The sequence below is a fragment of the Hyperoodon ampullatus genome (genome assembly GCF_949752795.1).
Source record: "Hyperoodon ampullatus genome assembly, chromosome: X".
Classification (NCBI taxonomy): Eukaryota; Metazoa; Chordata; class Mammalia; order Artiodactyla; family Ziphiidae; genus Hyperoodon; species Hyperoodon ampullatus.
The window spans coordinates 55454877-55481054 of NC_136913.1; positions in this window are offsets into that span (position 1 = coordinate 55454877).

Below are 26178 nucleotides of genomic sequence, written 5' to 3' on the forward strand. Positions count from 1 at the left end.
GTCTATTTTAAACATATTAGTGCATATATGTCAATCCCAATCTTCCACTTCATCCCACAACCACAATGCCCCTCCCCCAATCCATTCACATTTAAAGTAATTATATATATATATATATATATGTTCTTATTGTAATTTTGTTAATTGTTTTGGATTTGTTTTTGTAGATCTTTTTTCTTACTTTCCTCTTTTCTTCTTTTGTCTTGTGATTTGATAACTGTCTTTAGAATCCTGTTTGGATTCCTTTTTCTTTTATGTGCATATATCTATTATAGATTTTTGATTTGCAGTTACCAAGAGGTTTTTACTTATCAGTCTATATATATATACATATATATATGTGTATATATATATATATGATTTGTAAAAATTTGCTGATATCTTAATTTGATATGCACTTTAAGTATGCTGCATTTGTACTCTTGTCCACTCATGATTACTTTTTTAGATATCATATTTGTTTTTTGATGACTTCCTACCTTTACTGTATGTTTGCCTTTACTTGTGAGCTTTCCCATTTCATTAGTTGGCTCTTTGTAGTTGAAGCCTTTTCTTTTAAGCTTAGAGAAACTCTTTTAGCATTTGTTATAAAGCTGGTTTGGTGGTGCTGAATTCCCTTAACTTTTGCTTGTCTGTAAAGCTTTTGCTTTTTTCTGTCAAATCTGAATGTGCTGGGTAGTGTATTCTTTGTTTTAGCTTTTTCCCTTTCATCACCTTAAATATATTGTGCCACTCCCTTCTGATGTGCAGAATTTCTGCTGAAAAATCAACCAGCAGTCTCATGGAAGTTCCCTTTTATGTCATTTGTTTCTTTTCCCTGTTGTTTTTAATATTTTATCTTTGTCTTCAATTTTTGTCAGTTTGATATCTATGAGTCTTAGCATGTTCCTCCTTGGGTTACTCCTGTGCGGGACTCTCTGCACTGCCTGGATGTAGGTGACTGTTTCCTTTACCATATTAGGGAAGTTTTTTCAACTATTATGTCTTCAAATATTTTCTCAGGTCCTTTCTTTGTTTCTTCTCTTCTGGGATTCCTATACTGAGAAAATTGGTGCATTTTACATTGTCCCAGAGGTCTTTTAAACTGTCTTCATTTCTTTTCATTCTTTTTTTTCCTTTTATTCTGTTCCATGGCAGTGATTTCCACCACTCTGTTTTCCAGATCACTTATCCATTCTTCTGCCTCATTTATTCTGCTATTGATTTCTTCTACTGCAATTTTTAAATTTCAGTTACTGTATTCTTCACCTCTGGTTTTTCTTTATATTTTCTAATTCTTTGTTAGAAACTTCTTGTAACTTCTCACTCTGTGCATCCCTTCTTTTCCTGAGTTCTTAGATTATCTTTACAATCATTACTTTGAACTTTTTCTTGGGTAGATTGTCTATCTCCACATCACTTTGTTGTTTTTCTCATGTTTCATCTTGTTCCTTCCTCTATCACATATTCCTCTGCCCTCTCATTTTTTCTAAGATTTTATTTCTATTTTTATGCATGTGGAAAGTTAGTTATGTTTCTTGACCTTTGAGAACTGGCCCTCTGTATGGGATGCCCTATGTGTCTAAGCAGTATACTTTTCTCTCTTCACCAAAAGGCCAGACATCAGCTGGTCCCAGGGTAGGTTTTATTTCCAGTCTTGGTTCCACAGGCTCCCAGATTGTATTTTTCTTTCTTCTGGTGTCTGTCCCCAGGTGGAGGAGGCTAGTCTAGAGGCTTGTGCAGGCTTCCTGGTAGGAGAATCTAGTGCCTGTCCACTGGTGGGTGGAGCTGAGTCTTGACCCCCTGGTGGGCAGGGCTATGTCAAGTGTTGTGTCTCCAGTGGGCTGTGGGCTCAGGAAGTCATTAGGCAGCCTGTCTGCTATCTGCTGATAGGTGAGTTTCTTTTTCAATTCTGTTGGTTTTTTGGCCTGCAGCATCCCAGCACTGGAACCTACAGGCTCTTGGTTTGTGCCAGGTTTTGGTGCTAATTACTCAAGCAAGATATTTGCCTCCAACATGAGTTCAAGTAGATTAACATTCCCTGATATTTCCACCACCATCTTTTATGACCAGAGAGAGAGCCACATCCACCTGCTTTCTTTCCAGGAGACCCTCTAAGACCAGCAGGTAGTTCTGACTCAGTCTCCTGTGAAATCACTGCTTTTGCCCTGGGTACCAGTGTGCATGAGACCTTGTGTGAATCCTCCAAGTGGGTAGTCTGTGTTTTCCCCTGTTATGTGGATGTCCTTCACTCAATCCTTGCTAGCATTCAAAGTCAAATGCTCTGGGGGCTCCTCCACCCAATGCAAGGCCCACAGGCTGGGGAGCCTGACATCCACTCTCACTCTTGTGGAAGAACTTCTGCAATATAAGTGTTCTCCAGTTTGTAGATCACCCACCCTGGGGGTGGGGGATGGGATTTGATTATATCATAGTGTGCCCCTTCTACTGTCTCTTTGGGTGTCTTCTTTATGTCTTTTGAGGTAGAATATCTTTTTGGTAGGTTCCATTGTTTTTTCTCATTGGTTCTTCAGTGATTAGTTTTGGTTTTTGTGTTCACGTGAGAGGAGTTGAGCTCAATATCCTACTCCACCATCTTGTCTCACCTTTTAAGATCTAATCTGAAAGTGTTTGATATTTGCTGGAGAAGTCTTCTGAATTGGATAAGTTGATCCAAAGAGTCTAGTTGAAGGCAGTGCTTGAAAAAATGATGAAACTTATTCCTGATTCTACCCTCTCAAGTCTAGTCTGTTCACTAAACCATCTGGGCCTGGTTTCGTGTGCACAGCATTCAGTTCCCCCTCCTCTTCATTCTATTATGATCTAATTTTTCTCTTTGATATCAGTTGCTATTTATCCTCTTTCATTTCTTATTTTGATTTTATGGGTTCTCTTTCTTTTCTGCACGATGAGCCTGGTTAAAGATTTATCAATTTAGTTTATCTTAAAAAAACCCAAAAAGCCCAGCTCTTAGATTCATTGGTTTTTTCTATTGTTTCTTTTTTTTTTACATCTTTATTGGAGTATAATTGCTTTACAGTGGTGTGTTAGTTTCTGCTTTATAAAAAGTGAATTGGTTATACTTATACATATGTTCCCATATCTCTTCCCTCTTGCATCTCCCTCACGCCCACTCTCCCTATCCCACCCCTCTAGGTGGTCACAAAGCACTAAGCTGATCTCCCTGTGCTATGTGGCTGCTTCCCACTAGCTATCTATTTTATGTTTAGTAGTGTATATATGTCCATGCCACTCTTTCACTGTCACAACTTATCCTTCCCCCTCTCCATATCCTCAAGTCCATTCTTTAGTAGGTCTGTGTCTTTATTCCCCTCCTACCCCTAGGTTCTTCATGACATTTTTTTCTTAGATTCCATATATATGTGTTAGCATACGGTATTTGTTTTTCTCTTTCTGACTTACTTCACTCTGTTTCTTGATCTCTATTTTATTCATATCCTCTCTGATCTTTATTGGTTTCCTTCAGTCTACTGACTTTGGGCTTTGTTCTTCTTTTTCAAACTCCTCTAGATTGATGGTTACATTGTTTACTTGAGACTTTTCTTGTTTCTTGAGGTATTCTTGTGTCACTATAAACTTTCTTATTAGAAGTACTTTTGCTACACCGCATAGATTTTGGTAAGTTGTGTTTCCATTTTCATCGTTGTCAGGTATTTTCTTGTTTCCTTTTTCATTTCTTTATTAAAATTTTTTCAGGGGTTTTCTCTTTCTCTTTCAATTGAGGCAAATTCCTCTGTCTTCTCACTTTTCTTATCTTTTTCCATCTCTATGAAATTAGGTGAAATAGTTACCTATGGAAGTCTTCAAAGGGTGTCCTTTTGTGGGAGCATCCTTATACAGTCTGCCTTTGCCCAGTGCATTTTATGGTATAGCTGGATTTGATGTGAACACAAGGCACACCTTTCCTCAGGTTAGTGCTGGCAACTATCACCTTGGTAGGAGGTGGGACTGGAGATGGAGGGGCAAGGGCTGGAGCCCAGTGTGCATGGAACTCCCTCTTTGTTCAATGATTATCACCACCTATTGGGAACTAGTTCAGGTCTCAAGTTGCTGGAGCAGAGTCCTGAAGTTCAAGCCTGAGCTGGCTCAGTCCCTTTAAGTGTGTGCCTTTCCCCCTCTCAGCACTGGCACTCTCTCCCCAGAGAGCAGAAACGCTGGAGCAAGAAAGGCTGGTGTGTGTTTTCAGTGAGGATCATGACATTCTGGTTGCCATCTGAAATCTGTTCTGCCTCTGATGGGCTGCCTGTGCACTTGCCAGTAATGGCTGCCCCCTCTTTGCTTAGATACATCTAAGAATTTGAGCCACCACAGCATCTCATGGTTAAGCTTTTTCCTTGGTCATGTCAGTCCTTGCTCCTGGGTGGATCTTCAGTGCTAGGCAAGTTATGCTGGAGATTTTTCTTGGCTCAGTGTGTGGTGTGTGCCTGTATGGTCACAGGAAACCAGTAAGCTAGCAATCTACTCTCTCTGCTCTGCTTCAGGAGCAAGCAAGCATTTATGCCCTCTTCACAAATGGAGTGCAGGCTTCCCACAGCTCTCATGTTGTCCTACCAGCCCTGCAACCAGCCAAGGGAGTTCATGTTCCCTTATTGTATCCCAGAGCTGGGGCACCCATTATATTGCACAAATTGCTCACTTCTCGGGGAAGGTCTACTTGTGTAATCTCTCTTTTCCTTAGAGTTCCCTCCCAGGGGCACAGGTCCGGACTTGATTGATTCCCTTCCCTTTGTACCCAATGCTGTGAGAATCTTTCTAACAGGCTTGGTTGTAGAGGAGTCTTTCTACCAGTCTCCAGTTAGTTTTTAGTGAGAATTATTCCACATGTAGATGTATTTTTGATGTGTTCACAGGGAAAGTAAGTTCCGTGTCTTCCTACTCTGCCATCTTGTTTCCAGTCCTCTCCCTTGCTGCTTTATGATGTGTCTTGTTATGGACTTACTTGGGTTGATCTTGTTAGGAGTCTCTATGCTTCCCGGACCTGGGTGTCTGTTTCCATTCCCCTGTTAAGGAAGTTTTCAACTATTATTTCTTCAAAAGTGTTCTCTCTCCTTTTCTTCTCCTATTGGAACCCCTATAATGTGAATGTTATTATGCTTGACATTGTCTCAGATCTCTCTTAAACAAGTCTCATTTTAGCTTTTTTTTTTCTTTTTAGCTTGGGTGAATTTCCACTACTCTTTCTTCCAGTTCACTGATCCATTGCTTTATTTACCTAATCTATGGTTGATTCATTATTTACAAATAGTTTCAGTTATTTTATTCTTCAGTCCTGTTTGATTCTTCTTTATATTTTCTATCTCTTGGTTAAAGTTCTCTCTGTTTTCATCCATTTTTCTCTCAAATTCATTGAGCATATTTATGATAATTGCTTTGAACTCTTCATTGGGTACATTGCTTATCTCCACTTCCCTTAGTTCTTCTTCTGGGGTTTTATATTTTTTTCTTTGTTGGAACATATTCCTCTGTCTCCTCATTTTGCCCTATACTCTGTGTTTTTCTATGTATTAGGTAGGTTGCTTATGTCTCCCCATATTGGAGAAGTGGCATTATGTAGAAGATATCTTATGGGTCTCAGAAGAACACTCCTTTATGGCCACCAGAGCTATACGCTTTAGGGGTGCCCCCTATGTGGTCTTTATCGGCCCTTCTATTGTAGTGGGGCCAACTATTGTGAAAGTGCTGGTAGGCGGAACGGGCCCCACCCAGTTGGCTGCCAGGATGTGGCTCATACTGTGTCTCTGGTCCACTGGTAGGAGCCAGGTCCCACTGTAGTTGGCTGCATGGCCCAGGGGGCTCAAAGTTGTTTCCAGCCCACTGGTGGGCAGTTCTAAGTCCTGGAGCAGCTGGCTGCATAACCCACTGTGTTCTGCAACTTGTGATGGCCTGCTACTGGGCAGATAAGCCTCTAGTCTGGGATTTGGAGCATGTGGCAGTTTTTGCATGTCCTTTAAGAACAGAGCCTCTGTTTCTGACAGCCCACCAGCTCTCTTGTACACAAACTCAGCTGGCCTTCAAATCCGTATGTTGTGGCTGTTTGTCTTACTGGTTCAGTACCCCTGGACTGGGGAGCCCAATGAGGGCCTCAGTCCCCTTCATTCTTGGCGGTAACCTCTGTCTTTGTGAACATTCTCCCATTTGTGGATGTCCAACTCTTGGGGGGGGGGTTGGTGTTGAATATACTGCATCTCTGTCTCTCCTTCCTATCTCATGGCTTCTCATTTATATATTTTGTTGTGTAAAATATTATGTTAGTCTTCAGGTCATTCTTATAAATAATTGTTCTGTAAATAGTTGAAATTTTCTTTTGCTCATGGGAGGAGGTGAGCTCAGAGTCTTCCTATCATGGCATCTTGGTCACCTCTATGTTAAGAGGATTTTGAATGGAAAAAAAATCCACTTTTTTTTAAATAACTAGAACAAACACTTCAAATATACTTAAATTCTGTATCAAGGTCAATTAAAGTGGAGCAAAAAAAGAAAGGAAGGATGAAGTAGAGGAAGTGGGGGTGATGTGAGAGAGAAATAAAATAAATTGGAATAAAGATATAGATAAGTAACTGATTAAGTGTCTACTCTAATAAACATGTCATATTTGGTTCTGCTTTGTCCATAGCAGTACTTTTCTAAGAATATCTTCCTTGGCTGAGGTCTCCTTTTGGAAATGGTGGTCTAAAATATTTCACCAAAATTTGCTTTCAGAAAATCCTGGCATTATGACCACAGCTAATTAAATCCAGATTTGGAGCCACCTGAGGCAAAGGCAATTATCCATGTGCTATTCACGGCCAATGACATAATCTGACAGAAGAACTCTGTTTAATCCAGGTATTCTAAACCTGGTTTGTACCACCTGAGATCCTATTCTTTGGAATGTCTAAATCCAAGACATATGAAAGGTCAGTTAGGCAATAGCACCAAGACCAGTAGAAGTAGAAACAGAGAGTTACCACGTAGTAAAATACAAGATCAGGAACAAGAGCTACCTGCTTTGGAAGGTCAACACTATACATCACCGAGTCACATTCTATTCTGTATAACCCAGTGGTTTCTATTCTAAGTTATTTCTCCATATAGCCTTAAAAGAACTTTCCATTACATGAAGCAAAGCAAGCTTCTCTCTATGCCTTGCTAACAACAACAACAACAACAAAAATCTCTAAAACATCCATTAGAGCATACAAAAAAGACAACATGATGTTTAGAGGGAAAGTTGGGATTTTTAACTTGAGCTCTAGTATGGTAGAAATACAATGAATTCCATGAAATTTTCCCTGAAATTGTAATGGTGGTCAATGAGAAAAATTATGTGCTTTTGTGTGCCATATGCCATATGCTAATAACTCCTAAAACTTATCTCTGTGCAGCACCTCTTCACTGAACTCTAGACTTGTGTATATAACCATCTACTTTACACCTTAGCTTAGATGTACAATAAACATCTCTCACTCGCTATGTTCGAAGTTGAACTCCAAATCTCCACCCAACGTTGTTCCCACCCCAAATTTCTTCATCTCAGTAACTACAACATTCTAGTTGCTCAGGACAAAAACCTTGAAGTTATGACTCCTCTCACACCACCACATCATATCTACCAGCAAGTTCTATTTACTTCTCTTCCAAAATATATCTAGAATCTGACCACTTCTCACCACTATTATTGGTATCACCTTGGTCTAAGCTGCCATCATTTTCCACCTGAATTTATGTAATAGTCTCCTTATTAATCTCTATTCTTCTACTCTTGTTCTTTTATGATTTTAGTCTTCATACAGAATCCAGAAGACAAGATGGCTTGGGCCAGTTTTCCTTACCTTCCTAGTTAAGTACAATTTTAAATCCTGGAAATAATGAAAGAGGCAAACAAAAGAGAACTATAAAAGGTGAAAGAGGAAGGAAAACGGGTAAGGGGCCTTAAAACTAGAGAAACAACATAGTAGCATTGTGTCTTATGATTCTCCCCTTATCCAAAAGAAGAAGGAAACACAGAACAACTGTTTCCCAACCCAAATATAGCAGGATGACTGCTCAAATATGCTTATTTTTCTCTCAGATCAGACAGAAGTCCACTGATAATACATAGAGAGCCTGGCAACACCAGCAAGGGAGATTAATTAGGAGCCTCACTAGTGATAAGTAGACAGAAGGAAAACTCTCCTTCTGTGCTGGGTCTCAAATTCCCCTTCTGCCACCAAGAGACACTAAGCAACTGATGACACTGGCAAGAGGTGTCTCACCACAAGTGGTTTAGCCTGGGAAATGCTGTCATTTCTAGTAGGCAAGAGAGTCCCTTCTCTCAACCTAGATGTAGTAGGTGACTTGGCCCAGGGAAACATCTTCTGTCCTTCAGGCAGCACCAACAGAAATTAGTGGGAATGTCAGCAGCACCAGATAAGTCAAGTAGACCAAAATAACACCACAAAGGTACTAAAAATTAAATTGTCACTGGAACCAGAGCCACAAAAGACAAAAGTAGGCCAATACCTACAAGCTAAACCTAAGCGGAATGACAGTCGGCAAAAGCAAACAAAAAAACATAGGATGAATATTCTCCTAGTGTAATACCCCAAATCTAGAGGATACAATAAAAAATTACTTGCCATATCAAGAACCGGGAAAATCACAATTTGAATGAGAAAAAAATCAACAGACACCAATACCAAGTTGAATCAGATATTGGAACTCTGCTGCAAGGATTTTAAAGCAGCTGTCATTAAAACGCTTCAATGATCAATTATAAAAATTCCTGAAAGACATTAAAAAATAGAAATTCTCAGCAAATAAACTGAAGTTATAAAAAATCAAATGGAAATTGTAGAACTGAAAGATACAATAACAGAAATTAAAAACTCATTGGGTGGGCTCAAGGTAGAATGGATATAACAGTGAATAGAATCAGAGAACTCGAGGGCATATCAATAGAATTTACCCAATCTGATCAACAAAGAGAAAAACAGACTGAAAAAAAAATTGAACAGAGCCCAAGGAACCTGTGGGATAATAGCAAAAGATCCAACATTTTTTATAATCAGAGCCCTAGAAAGAAGGGAAAAAAGGATAAGACTGAAAGAGTATTCAAAGAAATAATGGCTGAAAATTGATGAAAAGACCATAAGATTCAAGAGATTCTACTCCCAAAGAGGATAAACCCAAAGAAATGTATTGCAAGGCACAACATAATTAAACTTTCAAAATATAAAGGCAAAGAGAAGATCTTGAAGTCAGTAAGAGAAGCAACGTCTGACATATAGGGGAACATCTATTAGAATGATGAGATATCTCATTAGACACCATGGAAACCAGAGGAATGTGACATAAGTTGCAAAGGAAAAGAATAGTCAACAGCAAATTCTATATCTTGTAAAACTCTTCTTTAGGAATAAAGACATTTTCAGACAAGGGGAAACTAAAAAGTGTGTGTTGCTAGTAGACCCACCCTTAAACGATGCCCAAAGGAAGTTCTTCAAAAAAAAAAGTAGAGAAAAATGATAAAAGAAGGAATCTCATTTCATCAGGGAGGAAGAAATAACAAAAAGGAACATAAATTAGTACAGGCAATAGACTATCTTTCTCATCATTAATTTTATAAAGTATATTTGATTAGTGAAACAAAAATTATAGCACCAAGTGATTTGCAAAGCCCCACACAACCTTGAACCCCTGCCTCATTCTCTCTCTAACTTAATTTTTTTTTTTACCACTGTTTCTGTCACTGTCTTTGCTCCAGCCACACTGGCTTTCATGCTGTTCCTCAAATACGTCAGGCAGGATCATGGTTTTGGGCTTTGGCACTCACATTTCCTTCTGCTTGGAGTATTCTTCTTTCAAAATTCCACTTGGTCTTTGCTCAAATGTCACCTACTCAGTGATGCCTGACTATTTACTTTAAAATTGATCCCCTGCACCCCTAGCACATTCTACCCACATTTCTTGTTTTATTGTCTACTTTACAAGAATTTCGGCTCCATGAATGAAGAGATTATTGTGTTTTTCTTCACTTTTGTATCTCCAATGCCTAAAACAGTATGTAGCATATACCCGAGACTCATATGTTTGAATGAACGAATGAATTCATTAACAAATCCAAGACTCTTCTCTCTGGGAATGCTGGGAATGACTTAATGCCACATTTGGAACAGATTGCATGCCTCCCCTTTTCCTAGGCTGAGAGAGAAATCATTACAGTCTAGAAGGCCCAAAACGATGGAGAACATTTACATTTATATAAATATTTATAAATACATGAACATCTTCCTTTTCATCCTGATTTCACCATCTTCTATTTATTGAGCACCTCCTGTTTTATTGACCTTTATATAAAAATCTTATTTAACACTTGTAACAATCTTATTAAGTAGGCATTGTCATAATTAAAAAAATATTAGGTGCTACAGATTGAAAAATTAATTTCATAAGTTTTTTTTTTTTAGGAAAAGAAAGAGAATTAAAAAGGTAGGAAAGCAAGAAGGAAGGACAGACTCCCACAGTAAATATGCATATAGATTTCAGGATGCTTTCCAACTTCAGAAGCTTTAAAATATTCTAACATTTGAAGCAATATGTTATTAACTCCCTTTCACAGATGAATAAGCTGAAGTTCAGCGAGGATAAGTAACTTTCTTTGAGTCACAAAGCAAAGTAAATGGACGAATTCAAATACAGGGCTACCTGATCCTAAAGCCTGTGCTGTATCCACTACAGCTCCCAGTTTCCTAAGAGGTTTTCCCAGTGGTTCTCAACCAGTGTTCTTAAAGGACTTTCAGAGATGTTTGTTTGATGACTTAATAACTTAAGAATACCTCTTGTATTTAGTAGATGGGGGCCAGCGAGGTTAAATAGTCATACAATGCATGGGAAATTTTTACCCAACAAAAAATTGTCCCCCCCCCACAAATCACATGGCAGAATAATCAACAACATTTACTGTTAGCCCAATCTGTAACAGTGATGGGTTAAGTGCTGGAAATACAAAGATGAATAAAACCTGAGGTTCTTATCCTCAGGAAGCTCATCAGCTAGTGGGAGACTCAAGCAAACAAATAATTTTCTCTCATACAGCACAATAAGTAATTTATCAAAATCATAAACAAAGTAACATGGACTTACAGAGACTCTTAGTCTTTCATAATCTTAGTCTGACAGAGTCAGAGAGGTAATAAGGAGGATAAGTCAGGAAAGGCTTCAGTGAGGGGGAGAACTTTGGTTTGAGTCGTAAAGAATAAGTGTGAGCTTTTGATCTAGAAAAAGGGAGGTGGCTGTCTTCAAGAATAGATGATAGCATACGTGAAGGCACAAGTGTTAAAAGATATGTCAGGAAATGCAGTTATATGATGTATGGGCTGAAACTGCAGTTCTAGGGCATAGCTGCATTCATATTTTGCCTTTGCTACTTCCTAGCTGTGAATCTGGAAGCAAACTACTGAACATCCCTGTGTTTCAGTTCCCTCCTATGTAAAATATGGATAATAATAATAGAATATATCTCATGAGATTGGTGGGAGAGTAAAAGATTTAAAATATGTGAAATATTTAGAATGACATCTAGCACATAATAATCTTTCAATTAATGTTAGCTGTTTATTATTTTAAAAACAGATTTGTTTGTCTTATTGTTTATACTCTGTTCTACCAATGATTTAATATAGATGACTGATGGATGGATAGATAGATGATAGATAGATAGATAGATGTAAAGGAATAAAGATCTGGAGATATTGGAATTGAGGAAACTTTAGGATGTCTGTTTTAACCAAAGCTTGAGTTAAAATGCATGAGAATGGAAAGGTAGAGTCAAGTTCAGATCACATATGTCTCTATATTTATAACATAAAACACATGTTTAAGTTTTATCCTATAAGAAACGGGGAGCCATGGATGGATTTTAAGCAGAACAGTGGCATGATCAGATTTGTGTTCTTAGATTACTCTGACTCCAATGTGAAAGATGGACTGGATGGGAGAGACTGAAAACAGGGAGACCAAAGAGGAAGCTGTCGAATAAATCCAGGATAGAAATGATAATACCTAACCTCAGGCAATGGTAGAGTTTCAAAGAGGGGATGGATTTGTAAAGAAATCACAATCCACAAGACGGTTTTTGATTGATCAGGGTTGGAGAAGTATGAAAAAAGAGTGAAAGAATTCAGATCTGGAAGTCTCTTGACTTTCTTCCAATGCACTTACCATTTCTCTAAGCTGTTTACTTTTCCCTACTGCTGCTATTAGCTTGTGCTGACCTCTTCCTTAGCACATGGGCCTGCTGAATATCCTGTGTATTCTGCTTGTCTCTATTATTATACTAAAGGGCTCTAAGCTGGGAGTGCAACTTATCTCTTTTCTCTATGTTCAGAGATTCTCATTAATGGAAGCATTCCTGGAAGTTGCCCATCTATTACCCAGGAGCGCTTATGGCCTATGCATGGCCTGGGCATAGGGACAAGGATCGAGGAAGGTGCCTAGAGCCCTCTGCTGCCTAATGGCACAGTTCTTTGGGATCTACTTCTGTGTCTTTGTGGAAAATCTCTGCAAATACTGTGCGAACCCAGCCCCCCTGGAGGTTTTGCCCAAACAGAGAGTGCTCTTGGCTGAGCTGCTGCTCCTTCCATTTCTAAACTTTGTATATTTCAAGGGAAATCTGATCTGGACCCTTCTGATTCATTTACACTTAAATCATCCAAGGGCTCTGTTGTAAGAGTGGATTCAGCTCCAAAAATATCTTATAAGCTTTGGTTGTAAAACTCCCTAAGATTTTGTGGGCTAGAATTTTTTTACTCCCCTTTTCTTTGAAACAAGATGTTGTGACTTTGCCAAGAGTAAATGGATTTCCAACCTCAAAGAGGTCGTGTTTGGTTCAAGAGTCAAAAATCATGAAGCTCAAAGACTCAAATGCATTCTTCAAGAACTGGTAATAATGAACCCCAGGGGAATGGGATAAATGATGGGATACATGATAAATTTCGGAGGCTGTGGATGAAAGGGTGACAGGGGACATTCATTTTACCCTTTTGGCTCGGTGCCTGAAATCCTCAAAACTTTTGTCCCTTAACTGGGGAAACAGAGCCATGAGAGAGCACACTCCCACAAGGCACAAGCAAAATTAATCAGAGAAACAACTCTCATTTTGAACAAGTGCCTGACAGTTTAGAGAGTTCTTTTCACAGTTTTTCCTCTCAATTAATCCTTCAATAACCCTGTGAACTAGGGAAAATTGCCCCCATTTTCCAGAGGAACAGAATGAGGTTCAGAGGAAGTAAAATGACATATCCAAGGTCACAGGACTGATCTAAGCCAAGTCAACAATTCTCTTTAATTAACTTCAGACTGCAATAGACTGGGGAGAGATAAGAGGTAATCACTTACCTTGAGGAGCTGACAGACAAGAAGGCAACTATGACAGAATGGCTATCACACTAAAATTGTTCTTAAACAAAATTGGATATGTGGAGTACCAATTCCAATGATGTGCATATGTAGAGTGTGCATGTTTTCTTACTTTTACATGTACTTAGAAATTTGTCTCTACTCCTTTGCTTCTATGTTTCCTTACTTTTGTATTGACTTCCTTAGCTTAGCATAGTGACTAGTACAAAGTAGGTATTTGGGCAGTAATAAACAAATGAATTAATGAATGCACAGAAGAATGGGTGATAGGTCACAGTGACTGGTTTAATGTAGGATCGTTTTTCTCAAACTTCCTTTGTGATAAAAATTACTTTGAGCACTAGTTAAATAACAGATTACTATACTTCTTCCCTGGAAATTCTGATTTAGAGGTTTTGGGTTTGGATTCAGGAATCTGTACTTTGACAAGTTCACTAGGTGATTCCCAACATCAGATAAGCTTGGGACACAGGTCTAGAGAAGCTCCAACTTAAATTTTACCTAGGTGAGTTCTGTTTTACCTGTCTCCGACGCAATGGAGATTGAGATAGGGACTCAGAGTAGGGTACACATTTAAAAACAACAATATGATGTCTCCTAATATGTACAATACCTCACAATTGAACAAAAACTTATTTCTACATTGATGTCAGAGGTTTTTGGTACTATTGGTACTCATGAATATTCATGTTTTTATCTTTTTCCTGGGCATAAAGCTAGACTACATTTCCAAGACTTCTTTGCCCTTGGATGAAGCTATATGACTGAGTTTGGTCAATAATATACAAGAAGTAATGTGCATAATTTTGAATATTAACCCTAACAGACTCTAGTGTGCAATCATTCCTCACTTTACTTATTGATCACTTGAATAGAGAGTACTCCAAGTACTAAGAGGAGTGTAGAGCTACAAGATGGAATAAGTCTGGAGCTCTGAATGACTGTGTAGAGCAGAGTCCCCTGCTAACCTGTTTTGGATTGTGAAATAAGTGGGGAAAAAAGTATTATTGTTTTAAGTAACACACTTTTAAAAAATTGTTGTAGATTTTTATTAAAGCAATTAACCTACCTGGACTAATACAACATTCATCATAGCGACTGAACATCCAAAATTTCAACTGAGCTTCATTACAGTCTTGTAACATAAAGACACCACCACTATTTTGTAGACAGGAAAACTGAGCCTTAGTGAGAAGGTATTTGCTTACCAAAGGCATTTAGCTATTAAACAATAAAACTGGGATTAAAGAACAGCTTATCTGCCATGTCTTTGGTTTCTTAGGCATATCATTAAGCCCAAATTTATCCCCAAAGAGCTGGGATAAGTTATGAAAACAAGAAAAAATTATGAAATCCTATTTTTTCTCTAGAGCTTTCTAGAGATCTAATGAGATCTCCAGGAAGTTCTTCTCGATATCCTCTGCTAAGAGTTGTCTCTTGCTGCATTGTAGCCCCATGGGAAGTTTGTTCATGCATCTATAGAGGATGTTTAATATGTTACCTTTGTCTTACAGTTACTTGTGTATTTATCTTATAAATCTCATACTCATTTTTCTCCACATTTTACCAGTCTACAGGCAGCTCAAAGGCTGAAATGTACCTTATTCATCTTTCTGTCCAGTTTCTATTTTAGTGTCAGGCACAGGATAGGGTTGTCTCCCAATAATTGTTGAATAGATATACATTTAGAGAATGAATATGTGAGCATGAACAGAAATAAATGTGTGTGTAGTTGTTATGTGTTTGTGAGGGTGTGAGAATGAATGCATTTTAGAGATGTATAGACCTTGGTGGTGGGGATGAGTGTATATTTGTGTCAGAAAACTGGAGATATGTGTATGCATGTGTGTCTGTGTGTATACTGGGACAATGCAACTCCATGAGTGTGCTTTGGGGTGAGGTCTGGACATTTTTTTTTTCCATGGGACTGGTTAGGAAGGAGACTTTGTGTTTGCTGAAATCATTCTTTAACAAAACCAAAGGGTTTTATGGCTGCTGCTCAGCCCTGAAAGTGCCAAAGGCCAGCCCTAAAGGCATGTCCAAAGTCTCTGCTGGTGCTTTCCCACAGGGAAATGGGTCACAAAACCAGGAATTAGAAAAAAATGAAGTCAGAAAATTTAAACTTGAGGCCCTTACTTCCCCTTTATGTGGACTTTATTGCACCCTCCCTCACCACACAGGGCCCCTAGGGCCCTCAAGTTGAAGCAAGTCTCTTGGACAAAGATATAAGTATGGTTGTGCAGATAGAGACCCAAGGCCTTCCTTTCAAAACTGAAGACTTTCAGGTTCTTCTTGGCTGCTGCTAATTTCCTCCAGCCACCACTCATATGTTCCAGGAGCAACTACAGATTTTCTAAAACCTCTGATCTCTGAGATATAGAGAAGTTGGTTTAGGAAGATAGAAGCCATCTGACAGAATCTTCCTTATTTTTGCATCAATAAATCTGTAAATCTACTTACAACTGGACATATTTTCTCGCTACACTTCCTATTACAATGAAGGAAGGATTTCTTATACTATCTAAGACCAATTTTTCTAGCTATATTTTGGATCCTAGCCCTCCTCACGTTACCAAAGGCTTATTCATTTTCCATCCATGCCCCTCTTCCATATTTTCTCCTCTACTGGATCATTATCTTCATGCTTCAAGCATGCTCTAGTGCCTTTCAGTTACAGAAATATTTTCCCTTTATCCCACATTCCCCTTTTGCTGCCCGCTCTAGCTATTTCTTTGTTCCACTTAACCATGTTGAGAAATCCAATGGATATTTTTCTATCTTCAAATTACTAAACCTTACAACAACTTTTACATGTTGATCACTCCATTCTTAACTATTAATTCTTTCAGCTTCTGTGATGCTACAATCTCTTGGCTTTCTTTCTATTTTACTCATTTTATCCTGGGCTCCTCTGATGGCTCATCTTCCTTAAACATTGAGTTTCCCTAGGGCACGCATATGGGTCTGCTTCTCTTCTCTCTTCACCCTCCCTGCATAGTTGATGCTTTCTAGCACCACGGTTTTAAACTCCATCTATTGATATATTCACTATATATATATATATATATATCCAGGTTTGATTTTTCCCTGAGATCCAAATTCGTATATCTATCTGCCTACTTGTTATCTCATTATAGATATCTCATTGGCATCTCAAACAAAAACTTAGCCAAAATAGAACTCTTGATCCTCAACTTTAAACCTATTCCTCACAGTCTTCCTCATCACAGTAAATGGTACCAGTATTCATCCATTTGCTCAAGCCAGAAATGTAAAAGCCATCCTTAATTACTCTCTCTTCCTTATCTCTCACATCCAACACATTAGTTTGGCCTGTCCATTCTGCCTCTAAATATAGAGTTCTAATCATTTCACTTCTCTTTATATCCATTGTTATCATTATCTCTCATCTGGAGCATTTCTTGATTTTACTTTCCCACTGCCCCAACCAAATCCATTCTCAACAGAGCAGCTGTAATGCACATGTTACCCTCTTGCTTAACACACTTCAAAAGCATCTTATTGCATTCAAAATAAATTCCAAACCTCTTACCAAGGCCTATAGAGACCTCTATGACCTTGGCCCTGGCCTACTTTTCAATCATCTTCTTATCCCACTCTCTCACTCGTTTACTATGGTCCAGCCAAATTGGTCTCCTGACATTTCAGACTATTTTTTCAATCAAGCTTTTGTCCTTATGTTTCCTATACTTGGAATCCTCTTCCTCTGTAGTTACCAATGTTGTATCCTTTTCATCCTACAAGTCTACGTTTATATCTACCTCCTCAGAGTAAGACTTTCCTGGGCAATCTCTCTAAAGTGTCAGTCCCAAATCCCCATCATTACTATCTCCCACATCATTTTTTTTTTCTTCATAGTGCTTATTGTAAGCTGTGCATTTATTATCTTGTTTATTTATCTATGTGTTTAATATACAATTATTTCTACTAGACTATAAGTTCTATATGAGCAGGGACTTTTTTCCCATTCAGTGTTGTATCCCTAGCATTTAATACAGTGTCTAGCACATAGGAAATGTTCAATAATTAATTTTTGAATAATGTCCAAGGTGCTATATTCAAAAGTATCTGGATTCTTAGCAAAACAATCTATCACATAATAGAAATTGCTTCTCCATAGTAGTTAGGTTACTGACCATTTCTTATTACCCCAAATGCCTTAAGTGAATAAAGTATTTATTTCAAATGTATGCAGAGAAATTCTGGCGAAGGAAATTATCCTTTGTTTCTTATGTTTAGAACTTTCACTGCAATAAGTAAGGTCTTGCTTTTGACATTATACCAGCTCATTACCTGGCCTATGGCAACCTATTCCCTTCTCCTACTCACAGATACCACCTTGAAGAAGATCCTCTATTTCCTGTAAAGATAACACCACATCAATGATTCCTAGATCCTTTATGGTCTCACATCTTAATTATACAAGCCCTAAGACACATCCTTCCACACGAACCCTGCTTTCTGTGAAGTTAAAATGATTACCCAACACCAAGGTATAGTGGATATTATACTTTTTTACTTTCTGTTTTCTGTCCTCTCTATGACTTTTCTCTTGTCACATTATCCAGAGGTGGGCCTTTCTGAAATTGGTCTCACTGATGAATCAACAAGGGAGTAGTAGATGATGAGATGAAGTATTCAGTGGGAAGCAAATATTTGACAGGGAGATGAGAGGTATCTTTCTCTTATAGGGCAGGGGATAGAGATGAATAAAAAGGTTAGAATGGGAGAAATTAAGAGCAGGCAACAGTCATGAAATCCAAGGGAGGAGACTGGCCAAATAAATTTCCTTCAATAAAGCAGAAAATAACACACAATTGTAAAGCAATTATACTCCAATAAAGATGTTAAAAAAAAAAGAATACATCAATCAGGCTGTACTTTGCTAACCAAGGAGTCAGAGCAACTTAATAGTGGATTGGAAAATTTTGCAGTTTGAATCCAGGAAGGGGGGAATTATTAGGCATTAGGGTAACTTTGGTAGAACATGGAAGGAGAGAGACTGGATTTATGAGAAATGTACATATTTTGACTCCTCTCAGGTACACAGACCTTTGCCAAAAGGCTCTCCCATCCATTAGCTCACTGATTCCTCCTATACACCATATGCCTGAAGTGCTCAAATTCTTCATTCTCATATCCTGACCAGTCTTTAAATGAAACTAGGGTAGAAGCACCCCCAATAGCTGGTCAGTGTAGAACCATATGCTAATCAGTTAGGAAAATATTTATGAGCAGCTTCATTTTAAATATAGGCAAACGAATCTTGGGGATGTGACTTGATTTTACTTCAGGATATTCTGTTAGTTAATGATACGGCCCAAGTTTCTCCTAATATTCATCCCTCCACACCTTGCAATCTGCCTCTCTGGGCAGAATTGTCATCCAGAACGTGTTGGGGGATGTCAAAAGGAAAAGGGCTCCAAGAAAGCCTATGTGAGGATCAAGTAGGATAAGGAGCCAGGTTGACAGAAGTGTCCTTACCAGTAAAGGAGACTGACTTCAACTACAACCCAAACCAGCTATGCCACAGACAATATTCCCTTTACACTTGAATTTAACTGAAAAATAAATCTAAAACTCAGAACCAAACAACTCATTACCACAAAGTTTCTGTTCGTTTGCTCTTAGAGCTTGAACACAATATAACATTCATTATTCCAAAAGATTTCCTCATTTGTACTGCCTCTCTCTCATCCTTCCCCTGTCCACATTCCTCACTTCACTCCTGTCCCCAGGCAACTACTAATGTGTTTTGTGTCATTATAAATTAGTTTGTATTTTCTAAAATTTTTATCAATAGAATCATTATAATTTGTACATTTTTTGATCTGGCTTCTTTCAGTCAGCATAATTATTTTGAGATTTATCTATGTCATAATGTGTATCAATAGTTCATTCCTTTTAATTGCTGAGTAATGTTCCATTGCATGGATGTACAACAATTTATTTATCCATTCACCTGTACATGGACATTTGTTTCCAGTTTTGGGTTATCACAAACAAAGCTACTATGAATATCTATGTACAAGTCACTGTAAGGGCATATGCTTTTATTTCTTTTGGTTAAATACCTAGGAATAAAAGGGCTGCGTGGTAGAGTAGACAAATGTTTAACTTTTTAAAGTAACTTCTAAATCCTTTTTTTCCTCTTTGGTGTCTTTTAAAAAAACTTTCATTATGTGCATTTTCAAAAACAAATGCTGGGAGCCGGAGGAAGATGGCGGAAGAGTAAGACGCGGAGATCACCTTCCTCCCCACAGATACATCAGAAATTCATCTACACGTGGAACAACTCCAACAGAACACCTACTGAACGCTGACAGAAGACCTCAGACCCCCCAAAAGGCAAGAAACTCCCCACATACCTGGGTAGGGCAAAAGAAAAAAAGAATAAGCAGAGACAATAGGATAGGGACGGGACCTGCACCAGTGGGAGGGAGCCGTGAAGGAGGGAAGGTTTCTACACACTACAAGCCCCTTCGCGGGCGGAGACTGCAGGTGGCGGAGGGGGAAAGCTTCGGAGTAGCGGAGGAGAGCACAGCAACAGGGGTGCGGAGGGCAAAGCGGAGAGATTTTGGCACAGAGGATCGGTGCCCTCAGGCACACACCAGCCCGAGAGGCTTGTCTGCTCGGCCGCCGGGGCGGGCGGGGCTGGGAGCTGAGGCTCGGGTATCGGCTTTCAGTCGGAGCGCAGGGAGAGGACTGGGGCTGGCGGCAGGAAGAGAGCCTGAAGGGGTTAGTGCTAGCCCGGAGGGAGTCCGGGGAAAGGGTCTGGAGCTACCGGAGAGGGAAGAGACTTTTTTCCCTTTTGTTGCCTGGTGCGCGAGGAGAGGGCATTCCCCTCCCTCCCCTCTGCCTGAGTGAGCCAGAGCCCCCGAATCAGCGGCTCCTTTAAACCCGTCCTGTCTGAGCGAAGAACGGACGCCCTCCGGCGACCTACGCACAGAGGCGGGGCCAGGTCCAAGGCTGAGACCCGGGAGTTGTGAGAGCAGAGAAGAGACAGGGAAATCTCTCTGTGCAGCCTCGGAGGCAGCGGATTAAAGCTCCACGGTCCATTTGATGTGCCCTGCGTCTGTGGAGTGCATGAATGGACAGCGAATCATCCCAAATTGAGGAAGTGGACTTTGAGGACAAGATTTAAGACTTTCCCCCCTTTTTCCTCTTTTTACAACGAATTATCCCAAATTAAGGAGGTGGACTTAGCAAGATTTCAGACTTCTCGCCCTTTTCCTCTTTTTACAACGAATTATCCCAAATCGAGGAGGTGGACTTGGAGAGCAAGATTTTTGATTTTTCCCCCTGCTCTCTTTTTGTGAATGTGTATGTGTAATCTTCTGTGTAAGATTCTCTCTGTATAGCTTTGCTTCCACCATATGTCCCAGGGTTCTATCGGTCCGTGTTTTTTTTCAATAATTACTTTTTAATTTTAATAACGCTACTATATTTCATACTTTATTCTATTTTACTTTACCTGCTCTTTCTTTTTTTCCTACCTTCCCTTCCTCCCTCCCTCCCTCCGCTCCTCTTTTCCTCTTTTACTTTCCTCCCTCCCTCCCTCCCACCCTTCTTCTTTCCACTTTCTTTTTCTTTCCTTCCTCCCTCCCTCCCTTCTGTCTTTCTTTCTTTCTTTCCTTCCTCCCTCCTTTCTTCCATTCACTCTTTCTTTTGCTTTCATTCCTCCCTCCCTCCCTCCTTTCTTTCCTTCTTTCTTTCCATCCTTCCTCCCTCCCTCCCTCCTTTCTTTCTTTCTACCTTCCTTCCTTCCCTTCTTCCTTTCTTTCCCTCTCTCTTTCTTTCTTCTACTAATTCTTTCTTTCTACTTTTTCTCCCTGTTATTCTGAGTCGGGTGGATGAAAGGCTCTTGGTGCTGCAGCCAAGAGTCAGTGCTGTGCCTCTGAAGTGGGAGAGCCAACTTCAGGACACGGGTCCACAAGAGACCTCCCAGCTCCACATAATATCAAGCAGCGAAAATCTCCAAGGGATCTCCATCTCAACACCAGCACCCAGCTTCAGTCAACGACCAGCAAGCTACAGTGCTGGTCACCCTATGCCAAGCAACTAGCAAGGCAGGAACACAACCCCACCCATTAGCAGAGAGGCTACCTAAAAACATAATAAGGCCACAGGCACCCCAAAACACACCACCAGACGTGGACCTGTCCACCAGAAAGACAAGGTCGAGCCTCAACCACCAGAACACAGGCATTAGTCCCCCCCACGAGGAAGCCTACACAACCTACTGAAACAACCTTAGCCACGGGGGACAGATACCAAAAACAACGGGAACTACGAATCTGCAGCCTGCAAAAAGGAGACCCCAAACACAGTAACATAAGCAAAATGAGAAAGCAGAAAAACACACAGCAGGTGAAGGAGCAAGATAAAAACCTACCAGACCTAACAAATGAAGAGGTAATAGGCAGTCTACCTGAAAAAGAATTCAGAATAATGATAGTAAAGCTGATCCAAGATTCTATTTCCAAGATCCAAAATCTTGGAAATAGAATAGACAATATGCAAGAAACAGTTAACAAGGACCTAGAAGAACTAAAGATGAATCAAGCATCGATTAAAAACACAATAAATGAAATGAAAAATACTCTAGATGGGATCAATAGCAGAATAACTGAGGCAGAAGAACGCATAAGTGAGGTGGAAGATAAAATAGTGGAAATAACTGATGCAGAGCAAAATAAAGAAAAAAGACTGAAAAGAATAGAGGACAGTCTCAGAGACCTCTGGGACAACATTAAACGCACCAACGTTCGAATTATAGGGGTTCCAGAAGAAGAAGAGAAAAAGAAAGGGACTGAGAAAATATTTGAAGAGATTATAGTCGAAAACTTCCCTAATATGGGAAAGGAAATAGTTAATCAAGTCCAGGAGGCACAGAGAGTCCCATACAGAATAAATCCAAGGAGAAATACACCACGACACATATTAATCAAACTGTCAAAAATTAAACACAAAGAAATCATATTAAAAGCAGCAAGGGAAAAACAACAAATAACACACAAGGGAATCCCCATCAGGTTAACAGCTGATCTCTCAGCAGAAACTCTACAAGCCAGAAGGGAGTGGCAGGACATAATTAAAGTGATGAAGGAGAGAAACCTGAAACCAAGATTACTCTACCCAGCAAGGATCTCATTCAGATTTGATGGAGAAATTAAAACGTTTACGGACAAGCAAAAGCTGAGAGAGTTCAGCACCACCAAACCAGCTTTACAACAAATGCTTAAGGAACTTCTCTAGGCAAGAAACACAACAGAAGGAATATACCTACAATAACGAACCCAAAGCAATTAAGGAAATGGGAATAGAAACATACATATCAATAATTACCTTAAATGTAAATGGACTAAATGCTCCCCCCAAAAGACACAGAGTGGCTGAATGGATACAAAAACAAGACCCATATATATGCTGTCTACAAGAGACCCACTTCAGACCTAGAGACACATACAGATTGAAAGTAAGGGGATGGAAAAAGATATTCCATGCAAATGGAAATCAAAAGAAAACTGGAGTAGCAATTCTTATATCAGATAAAATAGAGTTTAAAATAAAGACTATTAGAAGAGACAAAGAAGGACACTACATAACGATAAAGTAATCGATCCAAGAAGAAGATATAACAATTGTAAATACTTATGCACCCAACATAGGAGCACCTCAATACATAAGGCAAATACTAACAGCCATAAAAGGGGAAATCGACAGTAACACAATCATAGTAGGGGACTTTAACACCCCACTTTCACCAATGGACAGATCATCCAAAATGAAAATAAATAAGGAAACACAAGCTTTAAATGATACATTAAAGAAGATGGACTTAATTGATATTTATAGGACATTCCATCCAAAAACAAGAGAATACACATTTTTCTCAAGTGCTCATGGAACATTCTCCAGGATAGATCATATCTTGGGTCACAAATCAAGCCTTGGTAAATTTAAGAAAATTGAAATTGTATCAAGTATCTTTTCCGACCACAATGCTATGAGACTAGACATCAATTACAGGAAAACATCTGTAAAAAATACAAACACATGGAGGCTGAACAATACACTACTCAATAACGAAGTGATCACTGAAGAAATCAAAGAGGAAATTAAAAAATACCTAGAAACAAATGACAATGGAGACACGATGACCCAAAACCTATGGGACGCAGCAAAAGCAGTTCTAAGGGGGAAGTTTATAGCAATACAATCCCACCTTAAGAAACAGGAAACATTTCGAGTAAACAACCTGACCCTGCACCTAAAGCAATTAGAGAAAGAAGAACAAAAAACCCCCAAAGTTAGCAGAAGGAAAGAAATTATAAAGATCAGATCAGAAATAAATGAAAAAGAAATGAAGGAAACGATAGCAAAGATCAACCAAACTAAAAGCTGGTTCTTTGAGAAGATAAACAAAATTGACAAACCATTAGCCAGACTCATCAAGAAAAGAAGGGAGAAGACTCAAATCAATAGAATTAGAAATGAAAAAGGAGAAGTAACAACTGACACTGCAGAAATACAAAGGATCATGAGAGATTACTATAAGCAACTCTATGCCAATAAAATGGACAACCTGGAAGAAATGGACAAATTCTTAGAAATGCACAACCTACCAAGACTGACTCAGGAAGAAATAGAAAATATGAATAGACCAATCACAAGCACTGAAATTGAAACTGTGATTAAAAATCTTCCATCAAACAAAAGCCCAGGACCAGATGGCTTCACAGGCGAATTCTATCAAACATTTAGAGAAGAGCTAACACCCATCCTTCTCAAACTCTTCCAAACAATATCAGAGGAAGGAACACTCCCAAACTCATTCTACGAGGCCACTATCACCTTGATACCAAAACGAGGCAAGGATGTCACAAAGAAAGAAAACTACAGGCCCATATCACTGATGAACATAGATGCAAAAATCCTCAACAAAATACTAGCAAACAGAATCCAACAGCACATTAAAAGGATCATACACCATGATCAAGTGGGGTTTATTCCAGGAATGCAAGGATTCTTCAATATATGCAAATCAATCAATGTGATACACCATATTAACAAGTTGAAGGAGAAAAACCATATGATCATCTCAATAGATGCAGAGAAAGCTTTCGACAAAATTCAACACCCATTTATGATAAAAACCCTGCAGAAAGTAGGCATAGAGTGAACTTTCCTCAACATAATAAAGGCCATATATGACAAACCCAGAGCCAACATTGTCCTCAATGGTGAAAAACTGGAACCATTTCCACTAAGATCAGGAAAAAGACAAGGCTGCCCACTCTCACCACTCTTATTCAACATAGTTTTGGAAGCTTTAGCCACAGCAATCAGAGAAGAAAAGGAAATAAAAGAAATCCAAATTGGAAAAGAAGAAGTAAAGCTGTCACTGTTTGCAGATGACATGATACTATACATAGAGAATCCTAAAGACGCCACCAGAAAACTACTAGAGCTAATCAATGAATTTGGTAAAGTAGCAGGATACAAAATTAATGCACAGAAATCTCTGGCATTCCTGTACACTAATGATGAAAAATCTGAAAATGAAATCAAGAAAACACTCTCATTTACTATTGCAACAAAAAGAATAAAATATCTAGGAATAAACCTACCTAAGGAGACAAAAGACCTGTATGCAGAAAATTATAAGACACTGATAAAAGAAATTAAAGATGATACAAATAGATGGAGAGATATACCATGCTCCTGGATTGGAAGAATCAATATTGTGAAAATGACTCTACTACCCAAAGAAATCTACAGATTCAATGCAATTCCTATCAAACTACCACTGGCATTTTTCACAGAACTAGAACAAAAAATTTCAAAATTTGTTTGGAAAAACAAAAGACCCCGAATAGCCAAAGCAATCTTGAGAACGAAAAACGGAGCTGGAGGAATCAGGCTCCCTGACTTCAGAGTATACTACAAAGCTTCAGTAATTAAGACAGTGTGGTACTGGCATAAAAACAGAAACATAGATCAGTGGATCAGGATAGAAAGCCCAGAGATAAACCCACGCACATATGGCCAACTTATCTTTGATAAAGGAGGCAGGAATGTACAGTGGAGAAAGGACAGCCTCTTCAATAAGTGGTGCTGGGAAAACTGGACAGGGACATGTAAATGTATGAGATTAGATCATTCCCTAACACCATACACAAAAAATAAGCTCAAAATGGATTAAAGACCTAAATGTAAGGCCAGAAACTATCAAGCTCTTAGAGGAAAACATAGGTAGAACACTCTATGACATAAATCACAGCAAGATCCTTTTGGACCCACCTCCTAGAGAAATGGAACTGAAAACAAAGATAAACAAATGGGACCTAATGAAACTTCAAAGCTTTTGCACAGCAAAGGATACCATAAACAAGACCATAAGACAACCCTCAGAATGGGAGAAAATATTTGCAAATGAAGCAACTGACAAAGGATTAATCTCCAAAATTTATAAACAGCTCATGCAGCTCAATAGCAAAAAAACAAACAACCCAATTCAAAAATGGGCAGAAGACTTAAATAAGCATTTCTCCAAAGAAGAGATACAGACTGCCAACAAACACATGAAAGAATGCTCAACATCATTAATCATTAGAGAAATGCAAATCAAAACTACAATGAGATATCATCTCACACCAGTCAGAATGGCCATCATCAAGAAATCTAGAAACAATAAATGCTGGAAGGGGTGTGGAGAAAAGGGAACACTCTTGCACTGCTGGTGGGAATGTGAATTGGTATAGCCACTATGGAGAA